The sequence below is a fragment of the Delphinapterus leucas genome, chromosome 16 (assembly GCF_059928025.1).
Source record: "Delphinapterus leucas isolate spDelLeu-1000000601 "Yukka" chromosome 16, BTC_Dleu_Yukka2, whole genome shotgun sequence".
NCBI lineage: Eukaryota > Metazoa > Chordata > Mammalia > Artiodactyla > Monodontidae > Delphinapterus > Delphinapterus leucas.
The window spans coordinates 43165816-43181174 of record NC_143144.1 but is presented as its reverse complement, the minus strand read 5'-3'; positions in this window follow the sequence as shown (position 1 = coordinate 43181174).

The window sequence follows — 15359 nt, the reverse complement described above, 5'->3', positions numbered from 1 at the left end:
TGGCCAAAGGCCACTCTCAGTTCCTTGCTACGTAGGCCTCCCCAACACGGCCTTTGCTTCATCATGCTATCGAGATGGGCATTATACCTCATATAACTGCAGAAGTGACATGCTGTCATCTTTGCAGTATTCTATTGGTTAGAAGCAAGTCACAGGCCCCACCCGCAATAAAGGGGAAGGGATTACACAAATGCATCAATACCAGGAGTTAGGGATCATTGCAGACCATCTTAAGGTCTGTGCACCGCAGGGAGAAAGGAATTTTCGGTCTCCAGACTCTAATTTGCTCTCTATAAGCCCAAAAGAGGGAATTCCCTGGTGGTCCAGTGGTTAGGACTTTGCGCTTTCACTTCCGAGGGCATGCAATTCCTGGTCGGGGAACTAAGATCTTGCAAGCCAGGCGGTGCAGCCAAAAAAAAAAAAAAAAGCCCAAAAGATATCCCTGAAACCAACACCTCCTAAAATTATTTCCCCATTTCTTCACCTGCCAAATTCATAATCATCCTTCAAAACCTAGATCAAATATTTATTTAATGATGAACTTTGTTGTTTTTTCATGGTACCCCATCCATATGTTCTATTATTCCCTCCTTTGTGGTTCCATAGTGTTTTGTTCAAACCTTTAATAGAGATAGCACTTAACAATTATTTATTATTATCTGTTTATATGTCTCTTATATATGTCTCTTCCAGATTCGTCCTATTCATTGAAATAATACCAGAATGTAGGCAAGTGCCTGTTACATTGTAGAGCAGCAGTTGGTGTTCACTGATTAATTACTATATTAAATATCTTAAATTATAATAAGTCCTAGAGAAACAACATCGACAATAAGTACCATAAACATTCAGAGGAGTGAGAAGTTAAATTTATTTCATATAACTATGGATGTTACAGTTGGATCAGTGGGTGAATAGTACAAGGAAAACAATTTTAAGCTCACTATAAAAAGAAGTGTTGGACTTCCCTGGTGGCGTAGTGGTTAAGGACTTGCCTGCCAATGCAGGAGACACGGGTTCAACCCCTGCTCCGGGAAGATCCCATATGCCGCGGAGAAACTAAGCCCATGCGCTACAACTACTGAGCCTGCGCTCTGTAGCCCATGAGCCACAACTCCTAAAGCCCGCGCCCCTAGAACCTGTGCTCCGCAACAAGAAAAGCCACCGCAATGAGAAGCCCGTGCACCACAACGAAGAGTGGCCCCCACTCACGGCAACTAGAGGAAGCTGACATGCAGCAACAAAGACCCAACACAGCAAAAAATAAATTTATATTAAAAAAAAAAAAAGACATCACATAGTTTAAAAAAAAAAAAGGGAGAAGTGTTACTGATAAAACGACGCCAGGAGCTGATCTTTTTCCAAACTTACTAGAGTTTCATGTCATTACAGATCATTGGTCTGGGAATTCCTATAGTTGTTGAAGTATGGGACCAAGTGACCCTTTAACATCTTTTCCAAACTTCCAGTCCATAACTTTATAAAGTTACTGGGCTTTTGCTTCCAACTAGCATGTCATCTGTATTTTCTTCTTGGGTTTGATATATAAAGCGATCTTTTCTTGGAGGACATGATGAAGGAGCTGGAAGTAGAAAGAGCTCAGAGTTTTATCAGCAAAGCAAACTCTAGCCTGCATTCAGATGATAGATTCATAAATCAACTATACTCCAACAAAAAGCTTTTAAAAAAATGATCGATTCCCACTACATTATGTATCCTGTCTGTTGGGGAGGGTCATGGGTTCAGGAATAAGAATTCCGATTTACAAATGAGGTAACTATCTGGCTAGGTTTGCACTAACCATTTGGTGCAGAGAAGGAAAGAGGCGAGAAGAAGAAGCCAAGACACCAGATGCTCTGAAGACAGAGAGGTCTTGAGTCTAGGTTGGTAGGGACCCACTGAAGTGGTTTTCAACAGACAAAACTTGAGAGATAATGACGGGAAAGAGATTATAATGAACCTTTTTCAACAAACCCTGTCCCCCTACGTTTTCCTGTATAACCTGCTTCCCCTTTCCTGGCCCCTAAACTGCCCTTCTCCCCACGAGCTTTCCTCACTGCCCCCCAAGAAGCCCTTCTTCCTCACTGGTTCTCCTCCAAAATCCTCTCTCTCCTCTCCATTGCCAGCCACCAAACTTTTTCTTAGCTGATCACCTTGATTGTGTTCATTTTCTCAGTGTACTTACCCAAGCTTGACCTCTGTTGCTGGAGTCACCTGCCTGTCTGAAGACTGGGACAGCCAAGACCGCAACCTTGCCTGTCCCAGATTTCTCACGGCTTTGAGAGGGGCCTTGGAAAAAACACAAAAGGCCTCTTCTTTCAAGATTCCTCTGTACTTTCCACCGTGTGAAAGTGGGTGTTTTGGTGCAGGAACATTGTTTTTCTTCTCTAGTATTTGCAATATGTCCCCATTTCTCCCCCTCAGTCCTTTCTCTTGCTCATTGTTTTAAGTTATGCATTGCACACAGCACAGGCTCCAGCAATATGGGCTGAAATGAATTGAATGCACTTTCATGGTAGGCTGCTTTGGTGGACCCAGCAGACAGCACAAAGCATTAATGGATCAATCTTTTGTTTCTACAAGAAAATAATTTGGTTGCAGATAAGTTAAAAACTATTAATGCCAACCTCTATGAAGGAGACTTTGTCACTATTTTTAAAAATTAAAAATTCATATACAATTTGATCCAGAAACTCTACTTCTAGGAATTTATCCTAGATTTACTTACACTTAAGCAAAGGATATAGTTTTAAAGTTGTTATATGATGCACTGCTTGTAATGGCAAACCAAAAGAAACAACCTAAGGGTTAAAGACGATAGGATTCAGACAATGAAAGAAAGTGCTGCCATTAAAAGAAATAAGGCAGGGCTTCCCTGGTGGCGCAGTGGTTGAGAGTCCACCTGCCGATGCAGAGGACACGGGCTCGTGCCCCGGTCCGGGAAGATCCCACATGCCGCGGAGCGGCTGTGCCCGTGAGCCATGGCCGCTGAGCCTGTGCGTCCGGAGCCTGTTGCTCCGCAACGGGAGAGGCCACAACAGTGAGAGGCCCGCGTACCACAAAAAAAAAAAAAGAAAAAAAAAAAAAAAGAAAGAAAGAAGGCAGATCTTTATGTACTGATATGAAACTCTACAATATATGTTAAGTTAAAAAAAAAAGGGTGCAGAAGAGTATGTATATGCTTTATCCATAACTATCTTTTGTGTGAAAATGTATATTTGTGTGGGTGTATATCTGTGTGGATATGCATATACATATAACTAAAAATCATAAAGTTACAAGAAAAATCAGTGCAAAGCTTTATCCATGGCTACTATGCTTGAAATATTTGTTACATTGAATATAGTGGCATGAGCTTCTGAAATCCAAGCCCAAACTTGAAGATGACTGGAAATGGTTGGTAGGATTTTGCCTCAGTTATACAGGTAAAGTAAAAGGATGTGAACTTTCTTCTGTAAGCAGGTCCCTCTAAATCAATTAAAGTCGTCACTTAGAATCCTGACAGGCAAGGAAGAGACCCAGCTTTTCAGCTTTTCACATTTCCTCATGCAGATTCCTCTTTCTTTTATAGTTCTGTATATAAATACTCCCTTCCAGGCCCTGCTCAATCTTTTCCCCATAAAGCCTTCTCAACTGCGAGACCCCCTAATGATGGCTCCATTTTTTGACCCAATAAAGGTCTTGGTCAGGTCTTTATGGGCACTTGGCATAGATTATTTATATTATTTTATCTTTTTATCTTCATTTATGGGTTCTGAATTCCCAGTTAGGCTGTAAACGTCTGCAGCACAATGCCTCTCATTTGAGGTAGACCTGGATTCAAATCCACTAGTTAGAAACCACATGTTACTATGTAACTTTGTTTACTTTGCTAAACCTCTCTAAACCTCACCTGTAAAATGAAAATAATAAAACCTACCACAGGGAGTTGGGCTGATTGATTCAAACAACACATGCGAAACTGCCTGTCCTAGCATCTGACACATCTGAGTACCAGATGTGAGTCATGCCCCGCCAGGTTCTAACCGAGTAGTTTGCAGGAAGTCATTAGTATATCTTTATTTATGATAGCATAGGTTTAAAAAAAAAAAGAAACCAGGGCCTTCCCTGGTGGCGCAGTGGTTGAGAGTCCACCTGCCGATGTAGGGGACACGGGTTCGTGCCCCGGTCCGGGAAGATCCCACATGCCACGGAGCGGCTGGGCCCGTGAGCCATGGCCGCTGAGCCTGCGCGTCCGGAGCCTGTGCTCCGCAACAGGAGAGGCCACAACAGTGAGAGGCCCGCGTACCACAAAAAAAAAAAAAAAAAAAGAATCCGCCTGCCAATGCAGGGGACACAGGTTCGAGCCCTGGTCTGGGTAGATCCCACATGCGGTGGCGCAACTAAACCTGTGTGCCACAACTACTGAGCCTGCATGCTGCAACTACTGAAGCCCATGCACCTAGAGCCCGTGCTCCTCAACAAGAGAAGCCACTGCAATAAGAGGCCTGCGCACCGCAACAAAGAGTAGCCCCCGCTCACCGCAACTAGAGAAAGCCTGCGCGCAGCAACGAAGACCCAACGCACCCAAAAATAAATAAATAAAATAAATAAATTTTTTTTAAAAAAGTAATTTTCAAAGATGATCAATATAGTGATCAAATATGTTGCTTATCTGACATCCAGAGCAAATCATTTTATTATTGTTGCTTTTAAACACCTTCTATGTTACACGACAAAATTAGCTTCAGTAATATTGTAAAAGGGAATAAATAATAATAATGGCCAGAAAAGAATGCAGAGGGGAGAAAATTTTCCTTTATTTAACTTCATATGTATAAGCATGCTGGTAAAAATTAAAATTTAAATATTTCAATAAAATAAAGAAAAAAAAGCATCTAGCTTTTCAATTACTTTAATGTATTTCTTGAAAGAAAGGAAACATACCTACATATTTGTCTGTGACAGAAATGAATAACATTACATCTTCTGTTTTGGGGCGCTGGCTTAGAAAAATTTGTCAATGACTTCATCAAATTGGACCTCCTTCGTATCTTCACATTCAATAGATTTGTGGATCTATCTTCAGAGCAAACAACATGTTTTAATAATTTTAACTTGGAAAAGTTTCTTTCACACAAAGAAACAGACACACAAAGAGTTAGGGAAAGTCTTAAACATGAGGATAAATTTGGAAGAGTCATAAAAATCAGATTTAACAAGAAATTCCAGAAATTGCAATATGCTTCAAGTCTTTGTCTTCAGGAATGATTCTAGAGGCTTTCAAATGTCTCCACAATCAAAAATTTTCTATTAAAATGTTATCTTTACCAGAGATTACTTTTTCTGTATTTTAGTAAAAACTTCCAAAGTTTTGCATCTTATAAAAAAAAAATCTGAGGAAATGACAGAAAAATAGTAAATATTGGCATTTTTTTGATCCATTACTTTAAAATGGGTGTCCAGTGCTTGTCATTGAAACATTGACTTATTTTTTTCTAGCAATGTAAGAACAGAATCTTTCATTGTTTCTCTTGGCATTCTTTGAACTTTTATTCTTTTTTTAATGTAAATGTCCCATTTCTTTACATTTTGTTGTTGTATAGCCTTCTTAATTTCTATGCACAGATCTTCAGGGAGCAATTTCAAAGCTTAGTGTTTTTTCATCAGATATTCAAGTCTGATTCTTGCTGTTTACAAATATTTTCATATCTGATTAACTTCATCTAAGAATTTCATACCAGAAAAAAGATAAAAAGAAACATACTTACATCCATCATTGTTCATTTTGAACCTACAGTTTAAATGTAAGAATATGTAAATTACAAGCGTTGGAGGCAAAAACTGCCCAATGACCTAAAACAATTCTTGATCATTATGAACTTATTTTCAAAATGAATCCATGTAGCTAAATTCCACTGGGTCAGAAGCCAACAGTATAATTGGAAATTCTCCAAATTAACTTCCATGTAGTATGCAAAGCTATTAAAGAATTAGTAATAAAAATGTGCTAATCAGAATCTTACATATGCATTACTAAAACCCAACAAGTGATGAAAATGTTCTAAACTCAGATTGTGGTGATGGCTGCACAATTATGTGAATATACTAAAAATTATTGAATTATATAAATAGGTGAATTTTATGGTAGGTGGATTATATCACCATAAAGATGTTTTTAAAAACTCAAGAGGAACTGCAGTGATAGTTTAGAACTTACATCAATGAATGATTTTTGAGGGTAGGAGAATTTTATCAATGACATTGTTTAGAATTGCTGGCAGTTTTGTATTATTCTTAAATTCTCTACAATGAGCCCCACATAGTCTGTGCCCAGGGTGAACAGCTCCCTTGGCATGCCACTGGATCAATTAATTCATGTGTTTATAATTCTATGTAATGTAATTGTCATTAAATTTTACTCCTTTAGGCTCTAAACACGGGGCAGCTGTACTATGGCTGCCCAAATGCTAAACCACACAGTAATCCAGGGGATTGTGGAATCTAGCATTAAATGACATTCAGGGATGACTTTGCAGTTTCTCTGCCTCTGATAATGAATTTTCTGTCATGTAGTTCCTCTGTCTCTCTCTCCCACACACTCTCTCTCCCTCCTTTTCCCCCTCCCCAGCATTCCGTGTTAAGAAATATCTGAAAATTATTCCAAGAGGCTTAATGTTCTTAAACCTGTCAGTTTTCTGAGACTTTTTAACACCAGCAGAATAAGGTGATTTTCTTTTTTAAGGTATGAAGGCTGCAGCATCTGTGTAGCTACAACACCTACATTCACGCTAATTCCACCTCCTTTTCTTGCAAAGGCAAAAGAAACTTCAATCCAGACACCAAACGTTTGTTTTGTTTTGAGGTGGGTGGGATGTTAATGTTAAGATGTGACTCAGTTTTTTCCTATCCCCCACTAGAGTGGTGGGCTGGGGAGACTTAAGAAATTAACCAAATAGCAGACACCTAAGTAAGTGCACCTTTATGGGATGTTTTTGTCAAAACCCAGACACTGTGGCTCTCTTTCCCGTTTCTACACAATAGCCCTCTCCCATTTCCCAACAGGCAAGCATCAAAACAGCACAGTTATCTCCTAGCAAACAAAGGGCCTCTGCCCAAAGTCTCACACTTTTTCTCCTGGTCAAATGTGTTTTGTCTTCACTATTTCCCAGGCAGCTGAACTCCTTTTACTTTTAAGTATTACAAGGTGGATTGCTCCCTCATTTTCAATCTCTCCTCATTTCTTGCATTTCCTGATCATCTAATGATAGAGTGTGTCCCTTTTCTTCAGGACAACAGTGGATGGAGTTCTCTCACACATAAAAGACAGAGAGAAAAGTGTGCAAAAGGGACTGGCTCCCAGAGGTGAGTCACCCACCTGCTCTGTCTGTAATAGAAGGGTTGGCAGAGTGAATGCCAAATCCCATCCTCTGAGAAATCAACTGTTCTCAAGACAGGGTGGTTATTTGTTGGGGGAACATATACATTTAGAAAAAGCATATTATAGTGCAGTGGAAGGCAGTGAAGTGCCACGGCTAACAGCATGGCTATTTGCTCTGTTACTTACAGGTTATGCGACCTCATGAAATAATTTTTTCTCTTTAAATCTCAGTTTCTATATATGTAAAATGGGGCTAATAAGTATGTCCTTAACTGAGAGGCAGACTTTTTTGTATTTTAATGTTTATGATTGGGATATCTGACAATCTGTGCTGTTTTATATTCTGTGTATACTAGTCTATCTCCTAGGGTTGTTAGGAGGATGAAAGGTGATTGTGTGTAAAGTGCAGTTCACTGGTGGGAATTCTTCCATGACAGACTTTTTATTTTTTAATATTTATTTATTTGCCTGTGCCGGGTCTTAGTTGTGGCACGTGGGATACATTTCCCTGACCAGGGATTGAACCCAGATCCCCTGCATTGGGAGCGCAGAGTCTTAGCCACAGGACCACCAGGGAAGTCCCCATGATAGACTTCTTTCCTTCAAGAAAGTAGGCAGGTTAGAATCTGTGGGAAGATGAAATATTATTTTTTTGTTGGGACATGGGTTTGTGTATGTGTGGGGCTTTATCTTGCTCACAGACCTTCATGTTGGGCAGAGCTCACTGAGACAGGTCATCTCTGCTCCAGGAAACACTTGCCCTGCAGCTTGAATGGGCTGCAGGATCTACATCCAAGATGGCTCCCCAGATGCAGGGCATGCTGTTGTTTATAATTTTTATCTTTAATATTTATCTTATTGAGGTATACTTTATATACTATATAATTCACCAATTTAAAATGTACATTTCAGGGACTTCCCTGGTGGCGCAGTGGATAAGACTCCTTGCTCCCAATGCAGGGGGCCTGGTTCAATCCCTGGTCAGGGAACTAGTTCCCACACGCATGCCGCAACTAAGAGTTCACATGCCACAACCAAGGAGCTCTCGAGCTGCAACTAAGGAGCCTGCCTGCCACAACTAAGACCCGGTGCAGCCAAATAAATAAATAAATACTTTTAAAAATTAAAAAATAAAATAAAATGTACATCTCAGTGATTTTTAGTGAATTTACTGAGTACAACCATCACCACCACCCAGTTTTAGAACATTACTTTCACCCCCAAAAGTTCCTTTGTGCTTATTGACAGTTCATCTCCACTTGCACTCCACAGCCTAGGCAACCACTGATCTGCTTTCTTTGGTCTTTATAAATTTACCTTTGTTGGAAATTTCATATGAATGGAATCATGCAATATGTAGATCTTTGCATATGGCTTTTTTCACTTCACATAATGTTTCTGACGTTTAGCCATTTTGTAGCATGTGTCAGTAGTTTGTTCCTTTTTATTGCCTAATAATATTCCATTGTATGAATCTACCACACTTAGTTTATCTATTCACTAGTTGATAGACATTTGAACTGTGTCCATTTTTTGGGCCATTATGAATAATGCTTTTATGTACACACCTTTTTGGACATATGTTTTATTTCTCCTGGGTAGATTCTTAAGTATGAAATTGCTGGGTCATATGGTAAAGTTTATGCCTTTGTTAAGAAACTGCCAATATATTTTTCCAAAGTGGCTGTACCATTTTACGTTCCCACCAGCACTGTATAAGAGTTCCAGTTTGTCCCCACCATCTCCAACACCTGTCTTTTTAATAAGACTTTTGAAAAAATTGTGGTTAAAAAAAACACATAAAACTTATCATCTTAACTATTTCTAAGAGTACAGTTCAGTAGTGTTAAGTATATTCACATCATTGTGCTCTATACTCATTAAACCAGGTGTCCCCAACCTGGTCCTCGGCCTGTTAGGAACTGGGCGAACAGCAGGAGGTGAGCGGCGGGCAAGGGAGCGAAGCTTCATCTGCCGCTCCCCATCACTCCCCATCGCTCGCATTACAGCCTGAACCATCCCCCGTCCCTTCCCACCGTCTGTGGAAAACTTGTCTTCCACAAAACCAGTCCCTGGTGCCAAAAAGTTTGGGGACCACTACGTTAAACAACAACTCCCCATTCCCCCTGCTTAGGCTCCCTATCGCCTGGAAACCACTATTCTACTTTCTGTTTCTATGAAATTGATACATCATATAAGTGGAATCACATAGTATTTCTCTTTTTGTGACTGGCTTATTTCACTTAGCATAATGTCCTCAAGATTCTTCCATGTGTCAGGATTTCCTTCTTTTTTAAGGTTGAAGGCATGGATTTTTTTTTTTTTAACACCTTTATTGGAGTATAATTGCTTTACAATGGTGTGTTAGTTTCTGCTGTATAACAAAGTGAATCAGCTATACATATACATATATCCCCATATCTCCTCCCTCTTGTGTCTCCCTCCCACCTTCCCTATCCCACCCCTCTAGGTGGTCACAAAGCACCGAGCTGATCTCCCTGTGCTATGTGGCTGCTTCCCACTAGCTATCTATTTTACATTTGGCAGTCTGTATATGTCCAGAAGGCATGGATTTTTAAAGGCTAAGGAGTGCTACATTTATCAACCTTAGGGTTAAGCAAAGTCTCTCTTGCAGTCCTAGGTGCAGGGGAGGGAAGGAAAAAGAGAATGAAAGAGGAAGGAAGATAGGAGAAGTATATTGTGGAGGAAAGTTTCTGAAAAGGAGAAAGAAGTACAGAAAGGAATTAGGAACACACACTTTATCCAGTTTTGCCCAGGGTGAGCCCAACCACCAAACTCCCCTTGGCAGTCAGAAGTAATCTCCTTCCTGCCTTTCACAGGGCAGAAGTATATATATACATATATATACACATATATATATATATATATACATACACATATATACATATATATATGTATATATATGGTCTTCTTGGACAGATTGATTTTTGGAGTCCTTGCAGCTTTAAATTGATTATGCAGTCGGCTCTGCATTTACTGCCCATAATTAGATCCTGCTAGGCTTTGCAGAAAAGCACATCCAGCCATGATTCATGGCACTTGGGAATGAGTTTGTTTGTTGAAAGGCTGTATCATGTAGACTTGTTCAACAACTTTTAAAGCATTAACATGCTTAATATTGTTTAAACTGGGGAGCAAAATTACTAACATCCCTCTTTCTCAGTAAATTGTCATATACTGTCCTGGATTACTTAGAGAATTTACAGAGCTGGGTAGTCATTTATTGCCTCTAAAGAATAGTCTTTACTATTATGTGGTAATATCAAATGGAAAATGTGCAACTGTTGTAAAATAGAGCAAAAATTCTCAGAGCAATGAAGCATGGGGGTGGAGTTGAAAGGCTCCATCCAGAATATTTATATCATAGCCTAATATGACAAGTCATATCAAAGAATGAAGGAACTAAGTTTCTGAACATACTTGTGGAGAAGCAAGAGATTTCCTGGCATAGGAGAAAACTGTTAAATGGAATTGAGAAAAAAGAAAAAAAAAGAGAGATCTGAGAAGGAAGAACTCTGCAAAAGAATAGAACACATCTAATCAGGGAATAAAATTCTCTCTATATATAGCTTTCTGCTCTAGGACTATCACTGCCTTAATCTTTTTTTTTTTTTTAATATTTATTTATTTACTTACTTACTTGGCTGCACCAGCTCTTAGTTGCGGCACCCGGGATCTTTTTAGTTGCAGCATGTGGGATCTAGTTCCCTGACCAGGGATCGAACCGGGGCCCCCTGCATTGGGAGTTAGCTGCTGGACCACCAGGGAAGTCCCTGATGTAATCTTTTTTACATTAAAAGTTTGAACCGAGTTGATTAGTGACATTTTCTTACAGAGATTTTTTTTTTTTCATTTTAGAGAAGAAAACATGAGGGGAGACTGCTGTATTGTCATTGTTACTTCTTTTAAAAAAATTTATACAAACGAATTCATGTATATTTATATAACTTATCAAAACATTTTCTAAATGAGGGCCAAGTGAGTGATTTTCAAGTACTAGAAACCATTCTTCTAACAAACTCTAAAGTAGAATCCAAACAATAGCAGATAACATTTTTCTGAAAAGCACCATGATCCCCTCACTGTGCTAAGCGCATCACGTGCATTACCTCATTTCATTATATGAGGTGTTATTAAACCAACTTTTATGTGAGGAAACTTACCCAAGTCCACTCAAGACAGTTTAGAAAAACAGATACATACTGAATTGCTCCAATTACTTTTGGGGGTGAGAGGCGCCAGGCCTAGAGCCTCAACCACTCATCTGCCCTCACCCCCTTCTTGTCCTACCTTCCACAATCCCAGTCCAAACTTCTGGGACTTCAGTGAAACACCACTCTGCCTCAGACTGGACGTCTGCTGGGCACTGTGCTAAAGAATGAGATGACTCAGTTGCTCTGTTTAAGAAGAGTTCTAGCTACCCAGGTGTGGTTAATTTTAGGTGTCCGCTTGACTGGGCTAATGGAGGCCCAGATAGCTGGGTGTGTGTGTGGCAGTGACCACTAGACTGAGTAAAGAAGATCCACCCTCCCCAATGTGGGTGGGTGTCATCCAATCCGTTGAGGGCCCAAATAGAATGAAAAGGCTGGGGAAGGGTAAATTCTCTCCCTCTCTTCTTGAGCTTGGATATCCATTTTCTCCTGCCCTTGCACATAGGAGGACACAGGAGCCCCGGGTTTGGGGGCCTTGAGACTCCAGGACTTACACCAGCAGCCCCCTCTTTCCCTCCTCTTTCTCAGGCCTTTGGCCTCAGACTGGAAGTTACATCATAGGCTTCCCTAGTTTTCAGACCTTCGGACTTGGACTGAATGTCACCACTGGCTTTCCTGGTTCTCCAGCTTGCAGGCGCCATATCATGGCATATTTCAGCCTCCGTAACCATGTAAGCCAATCCTCATAATAATCTCCTCCTACATATCTATGTACTGTATACCCTATTGGTTCTGTTTCTCTGGAGAGTCCTACCTAATACGCCAGGGCTGCTCAAAATTTTATTAAAATAGATTATGACTGGAACCACAGAAGGCGTTTCCTTCTCATACCTCATCAAACAAACAGAAACCAAAAAATGTTCAAACATTCTGCTTGCTGTTCAGTGCTCGAAATTGGTTTTAATTAACCGTTTAAAAAATAGGCTACAAAATAGACAGAAACACTTTTGAAGGAAATGTAGGTCCTAGAAGGGTACACATAACAGAAAACGCCCTTAAAGGAAGTACCTCCTGAAAAGTTTATGGTTGGTTGCACAACCTTTGAGGCTGTCTGCTCTGTGCCCTTCTTAAACCATGGTTCTGGCCTAGTTTCAAGCAGAAGCTACCTCAACACTGGGTTCTAACCCTATGGAGATTTACATGGGGACAAGGAAATTCATGCTTCACACACAGGCCCCAGCCTGGGAATGGTCCCCTTGAATCTTCTGGCGGGTAGCTGAACAGAGTTAGTGGGGGAGGGGGTAAGGTTAGAATCTGTGAGCCAACAAGCCAGACAGCTATTCTGGAAATACTTTAAAAGGAAGAATGCTTGAACTACATGTGTGCCAAACACCTGTTCTGAGCCGTCCCAACTCTCCTGACTGGGTTTTGACTCCTGGTGATTCTGGTTTTACAGTTATGGGACAGTAGAATCAAAGGGGAAAAGGCCCTCCTGTATCTGAAGACCGTGGTGGCCTATATGCCCAGAACTGTCCCAGGACAAATGAGAGCTCTCATCAGCCCCAAAAAGCACCCACAGCTCAAAAGAACTGGGAGCATTTGAGTGGGGAGGCCCTCTACAAAGGCTTTTGACAGCACAGCCACAAAGAGGCACAAAGAGAAAACCAAAAGGAGCTCTTATAGTTGCAAAGACAAACATGTTTATATAGAGAACAGGTGGAAGAGAAGCAAAACTGGCTATCAGCGACTGTTCCCAGCAGTACCTGAGAAACAGGTAACTTCTGTTCCAGAGAGAGCAGAGCTGGTGGTGGTATTCCTAGCAGGGTGGCCTCTCTGCTCACCTCACTCAGCCAGGGCCAAGTTCAGCGACTACAGACTCCAGAGTCCTGACACATGCCCTGCTCCATCATGCCACACTCACCAGGAATGCCTGAATCTTTTCATCGAACCCTTCCTTTTCACTCTACTCTGAAAATTTCTGGCCAGATCAGTGTGTCAGTTTCTCCAGGGTCTTCATAAACTGCCCAGATAGTTGCTTTGAGTCTGTCAAAGACTCAGCACACTCCACCTGGTCCCAAGAAGCTCTTCAGTCACCTCTTTTACTTGGTCAGCGAACCTCTCCAGAGACTTCTCCAAATGTCTTAATTACTTAATTGAACTTCTTCCCCTGGACCATTCTTTTTCCTGATTAACATCATCCAGCGACCATTCTGTATTCCAAGTGCTGAGAATGGCTGCTCCATATCCTCAAATATGAGTTTCTGAAAGAAGCGCAATCCCTCTCACAAAGTCTGTATCATTTGAGTTGGGTTTGTCAGGTGCAGGGTGGGAGGTCGTTCTATGCAGAGAGAATGCATTGTGCAAAGACACGTGACATTAATTAACTATAATGTGTGAGCTAAAGTCGGAAAGGAGGCATTTAGGGACAAATTGGGATGGGTATTTTGCAGTAAGCTGAGGCATTGGGCTTCCATGATACAAACCAATAGAGGTTTTTAAGCAATGGAGTGATTTGACTACTGCGTCTTTTAGCAGTATGTAGGATAACCTGCAAGAGGGAGAAATTAATGCCAGTGTCCGGGCCTTTTGAATGAAATTGCCCTGATTGTAGCCTCTGCGTAAGTGTGTGTTTTTGTTATCTATGGAGTGATGATGGACTGTCCTATCAGGACTGTCCACTTAATGACCCTGGAGGTTTTTTTCTGGGCTTCCTGGTAATGAGCTAGTAATGAGCTACCTGCAACTAGTGCTTCCCCGTAGTGGGAGCAGCTGAGCATGGCCTCACTTCCTACATGATACTATCCAAATGCTATCAGCTTGGGAATGCAACTCCCCAAAACAGCTGATGCCCAAGCTCAGACTATTTCTCCCCTATTTACAAGGACACTCTCATGCTTGCCCTATAAAAAGGAAGAGCAATGTTTGGGGTAGGGCCCAACTTTCTGGAGCACAAAGATGGTGCATCAAGCTAGCCCCAATACACCTCTCTACAGGATGATATGACCTTGCTGGTGTGTTTCAGAAACCTCTTTGCCCCACAGTACTTCAAACTTCCCACAGCTGATTTGACCATGGGTGGCCAACTAACCCAAGTCAATCTACATATACTTTGCTCACTAGCTGAAAATGTATAGCCTGGAGTAAAAAGATGAGTTGTGTCAATGGAATTCTTCCTTTTAGGGAGATAAATAGGGAGTACCAAAAGGCTTGGCCATTTAGCAGCAGGAGCAGTTGCTTGAAGAGTGTCAAAAAGTGGGCTAAGGGTGGTGGGAGCTCATGCCTTGTACAAGAGAAGTTAAGGCGGGAGCTGGAAAAAGGAGGGCAGGCCAGCGTGCAGAGAGAAGCGAGACCTCAGGGAAAGGAAAGTAAGAGAGTAGCCAGGCTCCAGACCAGTTTTAGTTTTTATGTTTATTTTGGGTGGGAGGGCGGGGAGGGGGAATGACAGGCTTCTAAATTAAGTTTCAGATTCCATTAATTATTTCTACCATTCTTTCACCATCCTATTTCCCTAGACATTTTCTTTTAAGTTACATGAATGGATTTTTGCTCCTTGCTCTTTGTAAGCCTTTAGAATGCTATGGTAGCTATTGTTCTGGACTTCCTGAAAAGCTTTCCTCCAGCCCTCACCTGGTAACACATTCTGATTCCTGGCCACAGGGGAGGAAGGTGCACATGTCCAGTAGACTTTTGGACATAAAAGGCTGAAACTGGGGTGACGGTTTGGTTGGAAAGACAGATTTTAAAGGCATCATCATATAGATAAAAACAAATAAGGAAATAATTGTTATACAGCACTTTTAGCATATTAGGTACTGTGTTTGGCACAT